The 15,305-nt window shown below is 40.8% G+C and overlaps 1 protein-coding gene across 3 annotated transcripts in view; it reads left to right on the forward strand.

Annotated features, from left to right (window-relative positions):
- Positions 1-882: 882 nt before the first annotated feature.
- Positions 883-15,305, forward strand: part of NPY1R (neuropeptide Y receptor Y1) — a 118,767-nt gene continuing 104,344 nt past the window's right edge. Inside the window, exons 1-2 of one of the 3 annotated variants that reach the window (XM_063920441.1) lie at positions 883-1,192; positions 2,879-2,963. The gene's annotated coding sequence lies outside the window, so the exon portion shown is untranslated. The other 2 variants (XM_063920442.1, XM_063920443.1) reach the window with 2 other exon arrangements.

The raw sequence follows: 15,305 nt of genomic DNA on the forward strand, positions 1-15,305 counted from the left end.
TCTGTGAGTGCTGGAGTATTTCAGGTGACAGGACGTGTGGTAGTGCCTGATACCTGTGCTCATCGGTATCTACTGTATGTTCATGTTTTTGTCTATTTGACATATGCATAGGTAATAATAACCACGGAGATGAGGGTTACAGTCATTTTCTTCCTTTATTTTATATTGTACTATTTTTTGTAGGATTGTCTCTGGTTTAATTGTTGCTTTTTTAGTAAAATGTTGACTTTGATCTCCACGCATAACTGAAGTGCAATTATGGAGCTGAGTGAGTAGAATGGGCACTGGTAATCGGGGTGAAGAAAACCCTGAGGCTGGCCTTTCTCCGTCCTCAGAATTACTGTGTAATGCTACATTATAAAACCCATACATGGATATATAAAAGAGACAACGGATTATACACAGACACTAGGAGAAGGAAAACCCGAAATGTGATTACATTTTATCACTCTGCTGTGCCATCTCTCTCTCCTCCCCTCTACCTCCTCTCTCTCCCCCCCCCCTCTCTCGTGTGTACAGTATATGTGTGCTGACATGTCAGTTTTCTGCTTTATGTATACTTTAAGTTGATTATTCATAATTCTATATTGTGTTTACCATGGAAAGTGTTATAAAACTATTATAGTACACTGCAGAACAATGTGCTAATGTACAGCAGTAACAATCTGCATCCTCACAGTAGCAAGTGTTGCACTGCTAATGTATACAGCAAACAGATACTCGCTGCTTGATACAGTAAACGCACTGTATTCCGACACGAAAGCGATAATGGTATCCAGCCACCAGGGGGCAGCGACCCGCAGATATACTACAGGGACATGTAAGCTGCTTGGCAATCAAACTTCCACACACTTCAGAGCTGTTGTCAACTGAAGCAACATTTTTCCTGTGGTTTTATATCTAATTGCATTTCTCTCAGGATTACTAAGCAACACCCCCCCAGATGGGTAATGTGAAGGTGATGGCTTTGTAGCCAGCATTTGCAGATCAGTATGTGATGATGTTAGGAGGAGGTGGAGCTGAGCTGTAAGGGGTTTGGCTTCATCTTCCACAATCTTGACAGTATCAGGCAGGGAAATAACTGGAGCTATGCCCCCTTCTTCTTTCCCTTTCCCTACATGCATTACCCATCTGTCATTCCTTATATCCCTCATTAATGTGTGCAGGAAGAAGGAGCAGCAGTCCTAGCAAGGTACAGTGCCTTTACCTCTATTCTGTTACTGGGGAACATTTTCTCACCTTGGCATTTGCAACTCTGCAGCTTGCTGACTTTTCATGTCCAGGTAAAGTAAATATCTCAGTAATTAAGCCATGTTTCCATACAGTATTGTGCACTCAGGTATAAACTGCCAGAACAATGCACATGGTTACATGCACACACATCCAGGAGGCATTTTGCTGTTGAATGTTGTGTTTCCAGAACTATTAATGTATAAAACGTGTGGAAGTCCTGTTGGTACCTGTGGATTTATCATTGTATTGGTCATTTTGACTCTGTAGAATAGCAGTAGCCAATTTATATGTAACAGAGTACGATTCATCCCTGTTAGCGAAATTCAGCTCAGCTGGCTGTCAGTATCCTGCTGTGCTTACTGCACCTTATATAATAGCTTATCTGCTCCAGTACTGAGACATTCTCACCTGCACATATGCCTGCACAGGCTGGATGAACTAAGGTAAGCATTCTTATGCAGCATGCAGATGTCACCTGCTGAAATACAATTCCAGGCTCTTTATTACATTGGCATAGTTTGAGAAAATGAATGATTATTATTAATAAGAGCTGAGAGCCATATAAATAGTATAAAGCAAATAGTCATGGAAACGATCTTTTTATGCAATGACAATGTAAAAAAAGGTATGCTTTACACCATGGGTGATTATAATATACACACAGATGACTTGTTCAGTGATTCTTACAGTTGCAAATATACATGATTACATATTCTGTATGTTGTGCATTTACGATAATTATCAATGTGTCTGTGCATAAGTATGTATGTATTGAGAGAGAGAGAGAGAGAGAGAGAGAGAGGGAGAGAGAGGGAGAGAGAGAGAGAGAGAGAGAGTACAGTATGTAAGTAGTATACATACAGCCAATGCCAGGTGTAATTAAACGTACAGTATCTCTTGATTCAATCAGCCATTTACACAGCTGAAGTTGAAAATTTCCAAGTTATGATGGAATAACCTTGTATGTTTCAGTAAGAGCTCAGGCTCAGTCTGTCAGGCTGTTTCTTTTAGAACATGTTAATCACTTTGTGTGGATTGTGTGATCAGAATGTACTGGCAAGCAGTAGTTGCCAGAGAGAATGATGTGAAAGTGATGCATTCCTAAATGTCACCTTGCAGTGCTTTTTATTTCATGACAAGCTTTGATCTTTGACGGGTTTTACATCATAGAGAAAAGAGCATATGCTACAGAGGTGTCTATAAATGTGTATACATTATTAACATAAAGGAAATATGGATGTGTACACTTAGCAATGTAGATAATGCTGACACTGTCCACATAAATGTACCCCAGCTAGGCATATTTACATCATGTTTCCAATGTAAATTTTTGAAGGAGTCCTTTACACCACATAGATCATATATACTATGTAACACTTAGGGGTCTATTTACAAAGCAATGGATGGAGATAAAGTGGCCATAGATAAAGTACTAGCCAATCAGATCCTAACTGCCATGTCACAGGCTGAGTTGAAAAATAACAGTGAGAAGGTGATTGGCTGGTACTTTATCTCCGTCCACTTTATCTCCACCTGAGGCTTAGTAAATAGACCCCTTAATGATGTGGTTTTCTTTGTGATTTTAGTCCACTATGCAGTGCACAATCTTCTGTCCCCAGATTTCAGAGTTATTTTTTTATTGCAGTTACCTGTGCTGGGTGAAGTAATGATTGATGGAGGGTATTTATAACATCAAATAACTCCGCATCAAATACCTCCGCAATAGAATGGTAAGCAGCAGTTTGGGGAATAGTCATATTGGATGGTCAGTTATACAGTTGTGCAATCTCAAACATGGCTAAATAATGTAGCAACCATTCATCTGGTTTCAGGCACAACAATATTGGATGATAGTTGATTGCAGTCACCTGATATTACACATCTTTTGTGTGCACATTATGGTGACATCACTGAGCTTTTTAATTCATTATGTATATTTTGTTTTATCTTTTAACAAGATGTTCACAACATTTGGAAGTTAAACTTATCTTGGAATGTTTGATTGTTTTATATATAATATCTAAATGTTTTTTGCAACTAGCACTCTAGAACTGGTCCAATGTTTTGTGTACATTGACATTGAATAATTTGTCCAAAGTTACAAGTGCTTGAAGAGAAAAATATTCTATTTATTATAAAAGACTTTTATTTGGCTAGATACAAACTATATGTCACATATTTCTACTACTATAAAAGAGATGGATATAGATAGTTCTGCTTAAATTATACTGACTTGTTATTAGTGACGTGCGGTTCGGTTTTCCTGAAAAACGAAATCGCCCAAACTTATGGTTTCCGAGTCGAATCGAGTCCCAGTTCGGAATAACTGTGGGGTTCTGAGTGGAACCAAATCCTGGCTTGGTTCTGTTGTCGGTTCAGAACTCAGATTTAAAAAGCAAACTCAGGTTTTGGATTGCATGTAAACAGGTCCAAATTACATGCTGTTTTTATCAATTTTCATCAATGTTTATCGATTTTTGAATAGATTTTAAAAGAATGCAAATCTGAACCAAAACACTTGAGTGTGGTTTTGCCAAGACCAAAATTAAAACACAATGATGACTTAGAACCAAAACCAAAACATGGCGGTTTGTGCATATCTCTATTTGTTACATGCATTCATGCATATAATGCATATGACATGTGAATAGGAATATGCTTGCAGAGTATGCCATATAACTCCAGTGGAACAATAGTAAAGTGGGAATTACCAGCAGAAGTGGTTCTAGTCACCAGTGCGTTACGTCAGTGTTTACCATCCTCCATCCTCAAGGCACCTTAACAGTCCAGGTTTTAAGGATTTCTATGCTTAAGAACAAATGACCTTAAGCATAGTACTTCAGTCAGTTTAATTATACCATGTGTGCACAAGCATGTGTCTTAAAACCTCAACTGTTAGGACTATTTTACACTTTTGACCTGTCAATTTTTTTGTGTGTTTATTTTAAATTATGTATTGAAATACATGGGTGCTTTCAGGCGGCACGGTCGCGACACAGTCGCTGTATTACAGCCGGAAATACCTAGTGATAAGTACAGTTGCATGCGTTTTTTTGCCATCCGGTCAAAGTGTGAAATAGCCCTTATTGTACCTTGAGAACCAAGTTTGGGAAAACCTATGTTACATAATAAATATTCTTTGAAAGTACTTTTAAACAAAACATATCCAAGACATACTGGTACCATGCTTTTATCTGTTCAATTGTACTTATTTTAAATATTAAATAAGAAGTAAAACTTTACTGTTGATGTTTTTATATATCAAATCTAAATGTTTATGCAAGCTGGCTTTCTAAAGAAAATGTCCAATGTTTTGTGTACGTTGACATTAAATAATCTATCAAACCTACAAGTGGTTTCATGGAAATTAAATTCTATTTATTATACTTTATAGTTGAAACACTTTAATATTGAATAATGTTTCTATATTCCTTTTAATTGTGTGCTACTCATTTTTGTATTTGAGTATTCAGAAAAACAACACAGTTTGTAGATTGATCAATTACTTTCATCTCCTTGCTTTCATATCCTTGTAAGCAAATGACAGTGGTCTCTTCTAAACACATAGTTAACCTGGATACTTCAATTTTCTGTCAAGTGTCAAGAGAGTGGAAAAAGATAGTATCCGAGCTCTCACCTTTCTACTCACTTCAATATAACCAGCCAGGCAGCTGGGAATACATTCCATATTTGTACTTTGTTGTAACAATGTTATCACTCTGTGCGAGATCATTAACTCGCAGTGTCATGAGTTACTGATGAGTGAAATATTTTTTCACCATAAAATGGCAGAAACAATATTTGTCAATTAACTTTTTATCAGTTGTAGAATATTAATTAAACGAAAGATGTTGACATCTTAAGTGTGTCACCAATGTAGTGGGATACAATAATTTTGAAAGGAAAAAAATATTTGGTCTACTTAACTTTTCAGATTTGAAGCATCAGTCCAGTATTTCTCTGATTTTTCCACTTCTGGATATTTCTTTCAGCCAGGTGTGCCATGCGGTGGACAAGCCCCCAGGCCAATAGTAACTATTGTAATGGGACTGAGGGTTTACATGCAAGCAATTCTTAACCCTGTATAATAAACAGCTACATGCAATCAATTATGTAATACTTTAACAGTGTACAATGTGGGTCTTATTTACCCTATTTTCAGTTGCGCTTTCTTTCAAATTATGGGCAACGCTTCAGTGTAGGTATCTATGTACAGCAATCTGCACATAACATTTATGTTACCTAGGAGACCGCAAGACTGCCAGAGATGTTCTACATTTACACTGATCCAGATGTTTACAAATGGACAAACACCATTGTAATAAATTACTGATTTCACAAATGGACAAAAACACAGTCTGGTGGTTAGATTTAGTTAACATATATTACATACTTTTCAGCAATTCACATGCTTTACAATATTAAGGTATATCTGTCATGGATAGTCATACACCATATTCACACACTATCTATTTGGAATTTTATTACTTGTATTTTCCTGGTTAAAATTCCTCTCTTCAATTCTCTAAGCACATGCAAGTTTTATTATGTAAAAACTAGTACTTTATTCCCAAGCATTAGCCCCACCAATAATTAGATTGTATTATGACAAAAGTAATGTGTCAGGATACACGGTGAAGAGGAAGTGGCAAGATTTTGATGCCAATTGTTTCTAGAAGGGTATGTTTTGGGTGTTAAGAATGGTAAAATATCTACTTGGTAAATTAGACGGGATGCAGTTATGTTACTGGTGCTTGGGGTCCAGGCGGTTAACATGCTGACCCACATGGTCTATTCCCACTCGTGGGTGTCCACGACACCCACAGAGTTGTAATAGAACTTGTGGCAAGCACAGAGAACCACCGAGCCCACTGTGTGGTGAGGGCACCGCGCCCTCAAGAGGAGATTTGTTGCGCTCACATCCCCCGCTGGCATTCTGCTGCCGGGATCTCTGTGTCAGGATGCTGGCCGCCAGGATCCAGGCAGCTGGCATAAATTAACATTTACCTACTATATGTACTGTGTATTACTGTGAAAAACACTGTATAGCAGAGTGTAGCAATGTTTATTTCATATTATCAATGCATCCTGCAAGCTATAAATTTGCACCCTGCCATACTTTACAATGGGACAGCACATGCCTTTGTTGTGTGCCAAAAAAGGCCAATTTTAGTCACATTACACCGCACATAGCAGTGCCACTTATACATTGTGACAATAGTAGTAACTCCGCTTATACATATAATGACCCCAGTAATACTGCTGCTTATATAGATAATGCCCACAGTAGTGCCGTTTATACACATATTGCCCACAGTAGTAGTGCTGCTTATACACATAATGCCCACAGTAGTAGTGCCGCTGATACACATAAAGCTCCCAGTAGTAGTGTCGCTTATACATAATGCCCGCAGTAGTAGCACTGCTTATACACATAATGCCCCCAGTAGTAGTGCTGTTTATACACATAATGTCCCAGTAGTAGTGCCGCTTATACATAATGCCCACAGTAGTAGGGCCGCTTATACACATAATGCCCCCAGTAGTAGTTTCCCTTATACATAATGCCCACAGTAGTAGTGCTGCTTATACACATAATGCCCATAGTAGTACAGATGGATCCGCATTCATCTAGTGCAGCTCCATCGCAAACGGGCACTCCCAAGGGGACTGTGATGGGCGCGCCTAGGCGGGCGCACCCAGGCACAGATAGGGCCACGATTAGCATGGCTCCATCTGTAGTGTCCCTTATACACATAATGCTCACACATACACACACATACATACACACATACATACACATACACATGCATACATACACACACTTTCTCTCTTACACGCTTTCCCTCCACTTACCTGACAAAGTCTGGCTGGTCAGAACTGTAGCAGCGCATCCTCCTCTACAGCAGCCTGGTCCCATGTAGCTGCACCCCTCATCCCATTGTATCTCCACTCCCTTTTAGGTCCTGCACACTGCTGCTGTCACAGGAAGAAGGCTTCAAGCTGCCCGCACCCAGGGGTTAAAGTGAGAGGGAACAAGGTGGAACTGAGTTCCACCACCTGTAATGGTAGGGGGAACTAGTTCCACCACCTCCATTGCCCTGTGCAGTAATTCCAACAGAAAAACCTGCCCCATCACCTACATCAATAGATAATGCAGGCGGCGCTAGTGTTATTGATGAGATGCTACCACCTCCCCCTTCCTCAGGTCCTGGTGGCTCCACAGCCCTCTTCCATTTACAGCCCACACCTCCTAGTACTCACACATGCTGTGTCTGTTGTACAGCATTCAACTCCTCCTCAGGCCTCAGTGGTTTCCTTTTCCAGCACGGTGTATGTGATATCATGCTGTCACCGCTGCTGAAGTGAAGAAGAGCAGGCTCTGTGCATCTTGAAGACAAGATGAGAGGTGGCTGGAGGGACAAGGGAGGTGGGGAAGCTGCTGGAGTAACAGGCAGAGATATGTATAAGGGGCACTAGTGTGAGCATTATTTGTATAAGCGGCACTATGTGTAAGGGGCACTACTATTGAGGGCACTATATGTAATGGGCACTACTGTGGGAATTGTGTATAAGGGGCACTACTGTGGGCATTGTATAAAGGGGCACCACTGTGTGGCATAACGTGCATAAAGGGTACCATTGTGTAGTGCAATGTGACTAAAGGGCACTACTGAGTGATGTAACCTGAATAAGGGGCTTTGCTATGTGGTATAATATAAATCAGGGGCACTACATGTGGTGTAATATGAATAAGATTGTGCTACTGTGTGGTGTAATTGGAACTGGGGGTACAAATATATGAACACGCTGCTTCTTTGTGAGATTAATGTCCCTTTATAAAGTATGGGAAGTAGGGCATTCATTTATAGTTTGCAGGGAGGTGCCGATAACACTAGCAGTGGCCCTGGCTCCACTTAATGGGGGGGGGGGGGAGGAGTCTGGAAAAATGAGTTCCACCAAATCTCCAGGACCTCTTTAAGCCCTGCCCATGCCCCTGCCTGTCATACAGTGTGACAGGCGCATGAGCTGGCAGCAGCAGGTGACATCGGCAGGGATGCAGAGCAATGAGAGAGTGTCACTCCAGCCTGGTGCCTCCCTGCTTTGCATCCCTTTGCTGAGCAGGAAGCGCCGACCCTGCTGACGGCCATGTTATGTACTCAAAGTTTCTGTCCACTGCTAAAATAATATTAACTACTCCCAAAATGTTCACATTAATGAATGGTTCTTTAAGTTTATGCAAATGATTAAATGTATATTTAAAAAAAAAAAATAAAGGTGAAAAATATATAATAGGAGTATATTTACTAAAGTGCAGGTTTAAAGAAGTGAAGATGTTGCTAATAGCATCAGATTTTTACTTTTATCTACTTTTATCATTTATCTAGAACCTTCTTGATTATAGCTAGAATCTGATTGGTTGCTATGGGCAACATCTCCACTGCTGTAAACCTGCACTTTAGTAAATATACCCCTAGGTATTTAGAAGTAGTTTTGTGATATTTATAGTATGCCATGTGTGATCTCTGTATTGAGTACATTTACCTAACACTTATTTACTCCCCTCGGGACAGTGGAAGAAATGTGGCCCATGCTGACCGCAGTGTGTCCCACAGTGTTTGTACATTTTTTTGGTGATGGACCCTTCATTGTATTTCATCCCACAGATCTCATTTTACACCCAACTTAATCATCTTAGAATCAAGTACCTGGGAGTCTACAATGTTAGAATTGGGGCAAAGTAATTCTGATCTTTGTGGTCCAGATTCCACTCACAGTCCAAAAACTTACTGGTGGGTAACTGTACATTACTTTTGCCAAAAGTGGGATAGTTGATGTGGTAAGCTACACACTGGGTCCGGGACTGATGTGAATGATTCAAACCAGGGCTGGAGTATGTGTGTGTGTGTGTGTGTGGGGGGGGGGGGGGGGGGGAGAGGAACAGGGCCATTGTCCCGGGGCCTCCGCCTCCAGACACAGAGGGCCTCACAAATAGTATATTTATGGAGGGAAGAACAGCTTCTGCTGTCTGCACTTCAGTTCAACTCCGCAGTCCCCGCCCCCTCCCGAGCAGCAGCTGCGGCGGCCAGAGAGCAGAAGGCAGACAGGCTGCAGCACACACCCCTCCAGGCTGCTTGCAGTTCCCAGTACTATTTGAATGATGACAGAAGGCTCCAGAGCCAATCCTCCTGCTGCTGCTGCTGCTCTTCTGGTGCCCATCCTGGTAAAGGAAGGAGACATGGAGATCCTACTCAATGCGCTGTGAGCATCCCAGCATACTGGGACAGTGCTTGTGCTCCCTCCCGACTATTTATCTGCTGCCCCAGCATACCCACTTCCAGAGTCCCAGCCAATTCAGCCCATACAGTTATCATGCAGCAGGCCCTCCCTCCACTCCCCCAGCTCCTCAGTGCTGGGGGCAACATTCTGGTTTCCCTGGGACTAAGATGGACTAAAGGTATATATACTATATATATATATATATATATATACAGATGTAGCCGTGCTCATCTTACTGTGATGCAGCATGTTGCATCACAGCATGCTGCATGGCATGCAAAGCAGCGAGTATTTGCAATCAATGATTGCTTCATTAATTCCTTTAGGAAATCCTTAATTCCATCTCCAAGCATCCACTTTAATCCAAATAAACAAAATAACTAGGGGGTAATTCAGACTGCATCACTGCAGCGTCAGCGATCACAGTCTGCATAACTATGTGCAGGGCACACGCGCGGCAGGCTCATTGCGCATGTGCAGCCAGTGCCAAACCTCGTGCTGGCTGTGCGCTCCCGCACCCGTCGTGGACCGATGACGTCACTGGCTTCCGTCCGCGCCTACGGACCGGCATCACTTGGGGGCGGGGGCCGCAACGTGCAAACCGTCACCATGGTGATAGACTAAAACAAAAACACAAATACATGTCACCTCCGTGAGGAAGATCACTGTGCATGACCCTAAGCAGCATAGTGTATAACACGTTATAAAGCATCTATGCAAACAGCTGTAATGTGCTAAAGTCAGATACATTAAAATGTAATGCAAATAAATCTAATCAATAAATACTGATGCAAGGTGTAATTCTGTACAAGCCGCAATTTATAACATACCGTATGCAAATCTGCTTTAAACTAACGTAGTCAATGCTATAGTGACACAATAAAATTATCCTAAAAAGCTAGAAAAAGACAAAATTTCATTAAGACCGTGTGGTCGGACAGTCTGAAGGCAATGGATCCATCTGGACTCTCGCTGAAGCAACTGGCGTCCACGGTTACCACCCCTAATATTGGGGGGTATCCAATCAATCATTTTATATTTAATAGTAGCTAGACCATGTTGGCATTCCTTGAAATGTCTAGCCACCGGTTGTTCAGACCCTTTGCCATCCAATGCTGCTCGTATCGCAGAGCGGTGCAAGGCTATTCTCTCCTTAAATTGCATAGTTGTTTTGCCCACGTAGAATTTTCCACATGGGCAACGGATGTAATAGACAACATAGCGACTTGTACAGGTCAACGGGAACTTAATCTTAAACGTTTTCCCAGATCGTGGATGTCTAAACGTATCACCGACTTCCAGTGCGCTGCAGGTGGTGCATCCCAAACACCTAAAGTTACCAGGTTTACGAGAAAGAAAATGTGTAGGTTTATCTGGGGTAAAGTGAGTAATGTCATTATGTACCACTATATCCTTCAAATTCCTGCCACGTCTGTATGAAGGAAGAATAGATTGCTTTCTCATCATAGGTAAGGCCTTATCTTCAGAGATAATCGGCCAGATCGTCCTTGCTTTCTTCATGAGTTCGGAGCTGCTGGTGGAAAAGTCTTGTGTTTCATGAAGAAAGCAAGGACGATCTGGCCGATTATCTCTGAAGATAAGGCCTTACCTATGATGAGAAAGCAATCTATTCTTCCTTCATACAGACGTGGCAGGAATTTGAAGGATATAGTGGTACATAATGACATTACTCACTTTACCCCAGATAAACCTACACATTTTCTTTCTCGTAAACCTGGTAACTTTAGGTGTTTGGGATGCACCACCTGCAGCGCACTGGAAGTCGGTGATACGTTTAGACATCCACGATCTGGGAAAACGTTTAAGATTAAGTTCCCGTTGACCTGTACAAGTCGCTATGTTGTCTATTACATCCGTTGCCCATGTGGAAAATTCTACGTGGGCAAAACAACTATGCAATTTAAGGAGAGAATAGCCTTGCACCGCTCTGCGATACGAGCAGCATTGGATGGCAAAGGGTCTGAACAACCGGTGGCTAGACATTTCAAGGAATGCCAACATGGTCTAGCTACTATTAAATATAAAATTATTGATTGGATACCCCCCAATATTAGGGGTGGTAACCGTGGACACCAGTTGCTTCAGCGAGAGTCCAGATGGATCCATTGCCTTCAGACTGTCCGACCACACGGTCTTAATGAAATTTTGTCTTTTTCTAGCTTTTTAGGATAATTTTATTGTGTCACTATAGCATTGACTAACGTTAGTTTAAAGCAGATTTGCATACGGTATGTTATAAATTGCGGCTTGTACAGAATTACACCTTGCATCAGTATTTATTGATTAGATTTATTTGCATTACATTTTAATGTATCTGACTTTAGCACATTACAGCTGTTTGCATAGATGCTTTATAACGTGTTATACACTATGCTGCTTAGGGTCATGCACAGTGATCTTCCTCACGGAGGTGACATGTATTTGTGTTTTTGTTTTAGTCTATCACCATGGTGACGGTTTGCACGTTGCGGCCCCCGCCCCCAAGTGATGCCGGTCCGTAGGCGCCGACGGGAGCCAGTGACGTCATCGGTCCACGACGGGTGCGGGAGCGCACAGCCAGCACGAGGTTTGGGTAAGGTATATATGTTTGTTTGTGATCTGTATCTGGTTGTCTTGAAAAAAGAAGTAAAGTTCTGAAACGTTGACTGCATACCAGCTTCAGCTGTCTGTTTGTTGATCATATCCAGTCTCCGTGAGTGCCGTCCAGCTGGCTTGCTTGCATATATGGTGTGTCCAGGTCGGGCACCGGAGCGTGCTGTGTCTTTCAGTCAGGTGGAGTGCCGAACATCTTTGGTCTTTATATATATATATATATATATATATATATATATATATATATATATAATTATATATATTGCTATAATTAATCTTCCTGCTCTTTATTAGGTTCCCCACTGTCTGAAGTGCCCCGGGAACCCCATGGCCTTAATCCGACTCTGCATATAGTGTGTCAGTCTTCTGACAATAGCTTTATTACTCTGATTTCAGTTTACTTCTAGGTTGCAAGCTCTCACATACTGGACTCACAACTGTTACATCATGTTTTTTTATTTGTTTTATCTGTATTTGTTTTATGTGCTTGCTTTGTGCTGCCCTGTTAAACACTCTAAACGCTGTTACAAATATATGTCAACTCTTTGATAAGGCTGCGTTTATTGTGTTTATTGTGTATTCTAAACCACACGCAAAGTTGTCACTGATTCATATACAGTTGGTATACTGGTTCATCAGATGCATGTTAGTCTTTACAGGCAGGTGCTGAGATCATATGAATACATAACAAGTATTATAAGTACACACACACACACACGAATTGTTATAGTTACTGTTATTTACACTATTACATTTTCTTTGTAAAATATTGTTCATTGGAGCCTAATTTATGTCTTAAATAAATCATGAGGGTTAAGGAACATTAAGTCTGCCTTGCAGAGCAAAGGAGGTTGTACTGGGTAAGCCTCAATTTCTGTCTCCAACTAGTATTTCTAAAGTAAAAAATGATCCAATTATCCAGTCTATGTGCAGCCAAGAGGGAACATTGGGACTCCCTGGAATCCTTTTCTGAAACTTATATATATATATATATATATATATATGTATATTATACGTTTACTTCACCGGCTGTCGGGATCCAGGCGTTCTGGATACTGATGCCAGAATCTTGACAGCGGGCAATGCTGGCAGCCGTAATCCCAGTGCACAGGGGCTATTCCCACATCACCCATAGAGTGGGAATAGAACCTGTGGCGAGTGCAGCAAGCCACCGAGCCTGCAGCATGGCAAGCGCAGCCAGTCCGCAAGAAGACTCTTTGCGCTTGCCCCGCTGCAGGCATACTGGAGGCTGGGATACCGCTGTCTGTATATTGATGCCCGGCATCCCAGGTGCTGGAAAATCATACCGAACCTATATATATATATATATATATATATATATATATAGATATAGAGAGAGAGAGAGAGAGAGGGGTTGTTTTTTGACGAGCACTCAAATTGTATTAGTGTTCCACTATGACATTCAACTGTAAATATGACTAAATATGACTTAAGAGTGAAAAGGATAGACTGATATCACCTTATGTACACGCGTACACCCAATGGATTTTAATCATATATTAAAAGTTTTTTTAATGATAAAACACAATTAAAACATTTATCAAATGTTTAAAAAAAATATTTTTTACAAGCATTATTTTTTACACCAAAACGATGTCAATAACAACAAAAAGGGCCTTTTTGCCCATTTGCTTTTGTTTGTATAGTAATAATAGAGCTTTCAACCAATGTGTTTAATCTGTGGTGACTTCTTCAGGGGAGTTGATTTTTAAACTGACTGAATTTTCATGATTTGATGATAGGAATGGTTCTCATACTCAGATGATACATAATAAATGAATTGCACCAATAGCGCATGCAGACAACTGCTAAATTGTATAGAGTGGTCTTTAATAGATTCTCCAAATTGATTGACTATAACCTGATTTCATATTACCAGGACTCTGAGGACATAAAGTTCTTATCATATCTTTCCAGAAGATATATATTTATAATTTTCTAATGGTTTTTTCAAAGGTCCTACATCAGCCAGCAGTGGGTAAATCATACCAAACCTAACTATACAGGTGTATATATATATATATATATATATATATATATATATATATAGTGCATTGCCAAAGTATTTACCTGTTATGTTACATTACAACCTGCAATGTAATTTTTTTTATCTGAATTTTATGTGATGGCTATGCACAAAATAGTGTAAGTTGGTGAAGTGAAATGAGAAAAATGTATCTAAAAAATAATTTTTATAAATAAAAATTTGAAAATTGGCATGTGCATATGTATTCACCCCCTTTGCTATGAAGCCCCTCAAAAGTTCTGATGCAACCAATTACCTTCAGAAGTCACATAATTAGTGAAATGAAGTTCATCTGTGTGCAATCTAAGTGCCACATGATCTGTCAGTATAAACACACCTTTTCTGAAATGCCCCAGAGGCTGCAACACCACTAAGCAAGAGGCATCACACCATGAAGACCAAGGAGCACTCCAAACAAGTCAGGGACAAAGTTGTTAAGAAGTATACTGTAGGTAAGGGTTGGGTTAGAAAAAAATATCCAAATCTTTGATCATCCCCTGGAGCACCATCAAATCCATCATCTTCAAATGGAAAGAACATTGTTCCACAACAAACCTGCCAAGAGAGGGCCGGCCACCAAAACTCACAGACCGGGCAAGGAGGGCATTAATCAGAGGGGCAGGACAGAGAACAAAGGTAACCATGAAGGAGCTGCAGAGTTCCACAGCAGAGACTGGTGTATCTGCGCATGTCACCACAATAAGCCATACACTCCATACAGCTGGGGCTTTATGGAAGAGTGGCCAGAAAAAAGCCATTACTTAGTGTTAAAAATAAGAAGGCACATTTTGGGTTTGCAAAAAAGGCATGTGGATGACTAGCCAAATGTGTGGAGGAAGATGCTCTGGTCAGATGAGACGAAAATTTAACTTTTTGGCCACCAAAAAAAACGCTATGTTTGGCGTAAACCCAACACATCCCATCACCCCAATAACACCATCCCCACAGTGAAACATGGTTGTGGCGGCATCATGCTGTGGGGATGTTTTTCAGCAGCAGGGACTGGGAAACTGTTTTGAGTCGAGGGAAAGATGGATGGTGCTAAATACAGTGATATTCTTTAGCAAAACCTGTTTCAGTCTGCCTGTGATTTGAGACTGGGACATAGGTTCACTTTCTAGCAGGACAATGA

Source organism: Pseudophryne corroboree, chromosome 1, assembly GCF_028390025.1.
Source record: "Pseudophryne corroboree isolate aPseCor3 chromosome 1, aPseCor3.hap2, whole genome shotgun sequence".
Classification (NCBI taxonomy): domain Eukaryota; kingdom Metazoa; phylum Chordata; class Amphibia; order Anura; family Myobatrachidae; genus Pseudophryne; species Pseudophryne corroboree.